This window comes from Hemitrygon akajei, chromosome 2, assembly GCF_048418815.1.
Source record: "Hemitrygon akajei chromosome 2, sHemAka1.3, whole genome shotgun sequence".
In the NCBI taxonomy this organism is placed as follows: domain Eukaryota; kingdom Metazoa; phylum Chordata; class Chondrichthyes; order Myliobatiformes; family Dasyatidae; genus Hemitrygon; species Hemitrygon akajei.
The window spans coordinates 103,637,754-103,640,993 of NC_133125.1; the positions used below are offsets into that span (position 1 = coordinate 103,637,754).

General features: G+C 38.8%; 1 non-coding gene across 1 annotated transcript; it reads right to left on the reverse strand.

Moving 5' to 3' along the window:
• Positions 1–2,739: 2,739 nt before the first annotated feature.
• Positions 2,740–2,955, reverse strand: LOC140722365 (small nucleolar RNA U3). The gene has a single exon (XR_012097598.1). It is a non-coding gene; the product is annotated as a small nucleolar RNA U3 (small nucleolar RNA).
• Positions 2,956–3,240: the final 285 nt, after the last annotated feature.

Genomic DNA, 3,240 nt, shown 5'->3' on the forward strand with positions numbered 1-3,240 from the left:
GGAGAAAGGAGTTAAAAGCAAACTTGAAGGATAACATCTCTTTTTATCCCAAACAAGAGAAAATCTGCAGATGCTAGAATCCAAGCAATACACACAAAATGCTGGAGGAGCTCAACAGACCAGGCAGCATCTAGGAAAAGAGTACAGTTGACATTTCAGAAAGAAACCTTTTCGCAGGACTCCCTTATCTTTTCTTATGACTGGCCATGTTGAAGCTTTATAGATTTAGAGACGAATTCCCTGCTTCTGATAACTTGCTTTCTCTCTCTGTATCACTACTGGTCACATCTGCTGTCAGTTACCAGTTGGTGACACAAGTACTGTTGGCAGAGTCTCAGACGGTGATGAGGAGGCAGACAGGAGCGAAATAGATCAGCTGGCGAGTGGTGTTGCATCAACAACCTTGTACTCAGCACCAATAAAACCAAAGAAATTATTGTGGACTTCATGAACGGGAAGTTGAGGGAACGCACACTGGTCCTTATCGATAGGTACTGGAAAGGGTGATCAGTTTTAAGTCCCCAGGTGTCAATCTCTGAAGCTCTACTGGGGCCCAACCAACTGGCGCAATTACAAAGAAGACATGCCAGCTGCTATATTTCATTCAGAGTTTGAGGAGATTTAGTATGTCACAAATTTCTACAAATTTACTGTGGAGAGTATTCTAACTGACTGCAACCCCGTCTGGTGTGGAGGCGTCATTGCACTGAATCAAAAAAATCTCAGACAGTTACTTCATTGAGGGCATCTTCAAAAGACGATCCCCTCAAAAAGCAGCATCCATCATTAAGGACACCCACTGTCCAGCACATACCCTCTTCTCATTACTACCATCAGAGAGGATGTACAGGAGCCTGAAGGCAAGCACTCAACATTTTAGGAACAGCTTCTTCCCTTCTGCCACCTTATTTATGAGCCCATGAACACTACCTCACGATTTTTGCCATAAATACAAGAGATTTTGTAGCTATCTCAGCCTGAAACATCAACCCTTTATTCCTTTCCATAGATGCTACCTGACCTGTGTCACTCAATATTTTTGCACTATTTATGTAATTCATGCAGTATATATTTACACCTCTTTGCCTCCCACTAACTGCTCACTCCCATAGCAACTTATGTCTCAATCTATCACCCTTCATCAAACCTTTCCCTCACCTTCTCTGCTATGAAAACACAAACTTTTTTCTCTTTTTTTCCAGTTCTCCCAAAGTATCCTGAAACTGTAGCATTCATTCAGTTTCTCTTTTCACAGATGCTACCTGACCTGTGGAGTGTTTCCAGCATTTTCTGTTTGTGTTTAAATCAGAAGGAGGATTGGGTTGGATAATAGAAGTTGATGGTCCAAGAGAAAAGCTAGTGGTGATAGGATAAGAAAAAAATTTAAAGCTGTGTCCAGGAGAAGATGTAAGTGGTTAGGAGGGGAGGGGGCGAGGGGCACTGAATAATTAGTAGCATCTGTTTTGAAAAATGTAAGCAGAAGTCCTGATCTGAAATCATCGAATTTAATATTAATTACAACATCTTACAAAGTGCCTGATCAGCAGATGGAGGTATGGTCCTTGACTTTCTTTCAAGATTCTTGAAAATGCAAGGAAATACAAAAGCCATTTTGCACATGGTTAGTTGGACAATCTTGGCACAATATTCTCTTTTATAGTGTTAGAGAAAAGACAAAAAGGAAAGGTGCTTTGTCCTTTTTAAATACTTCATTTCTACCTGAGAGTGTGATTGGGTCTCAAGGTTAGTGCTTCATCTGAAAGAAAGGATACAAACTTGTTCAATAAAGTGAGTAGTCAAATTTCTGTTGCCATTAAGGCAGTAGCTATTGAACTTGGAAGTGTGATTGCAGCAGTTCAACCAAGCTGTTGTTTGACATTAATTATTCCAATTATACTTCTTTGGCTGTGAAGAACTTTGAAACTTGCTTTGAAAATACCGTGTAAACAATAATTCTATCTTGAACATATTATTTTTTCATTCTCCGAGTCTCTATCACATTAAATAATCCATTTTCTCAGCCTGGCTTGCACTGATAACTCCATACTAAATTACACTTCAGTTTGTTAGAAAACAGAAAGAGCTGGAAGTTTTCAGCTGGTCAGTTTGAAAATAAAATATTTAAGTCTCAGAGCACCTCATTTATCTGAAACATTTTTTCTGCTATTTTGGGTAATTTAGTTCAGGGCTGCCTGCAGATGCTGAGTGACACAACATGAGATTTAACAGAAGTGAATATGCTTGGAATCCTTCAATTTTGTGTTATATATTGTGTGTTTTTCACTAGTTTTTTGTCATTTGCACCATTTGGGTTTGATGGGGGGAGGGGTTTGATGATTTTTCTTTCCTCTGGTTCCATGGTTTTCTTTGTTTCATGGTTGTCCGTGGGAAGACAAATCTCAGTTATATACTGCATACATACTTTGAGAATAAATGTACTTTGAATCTTTGAACTATAATCATATGCTGTTTCCTATAATCCCACTAACATCAGTGCTACTTCATTATTACCCCTCAGTCACCCCATCTGTACAGTCTAACATCACCTTATGGACATACACTCAATGTACGTGAACTGTCTTATGTATTTATATTTATAGTGTTTTTTAATTATTATTGTGTGCCTTATCTTTTACATACTGCGTTGGATCCAGAGTAACAATTCTTCTGTTCTCCTTACACTTCTGTACAGGAAATGACATTAAGCAATCTAGAATTATTATTTTTTAATTTTTTTTTACCACTCAGACTGCATATTCTCCCTCCACAACTCCCACATTGGAAGAAGGGAACGGTCATCAATGTTAACAAGCCATTGCATAAAGCAAAGCTTGAGAACCGCTTCGCGCTCAGGAGAAAACGCTGCAGCTCCTCATCATGGTTGCAGAGACCAACTTTTTTGTACAGGAATTCTCAGTCACAGACTATAGAAATGATCCTTAAAAGTATAGTCTTAGCAACCTAGAATTTAAAGTAAAACATAGACCGCTGTTAGATTAGTTTACTTAGCTCCCTAATGACATTGTATCAACGGCCAGCCAGATGAGGAAGTGTTGAGAGTTGTATGTTGGAACAAGCATAGAAATACTGGAAGAACTTAACCTGTCAAGCAACATCTGTGGAAAGCGAACCAGTTGTCATTTTGGGGCAAAGACTATGCATCAGAAGCCTTCATCGTTTTTGATTAAGGAATTTTGAGTTGAAACGTCAATTATATTTCTCTTTCCTCAGATGCTGCTG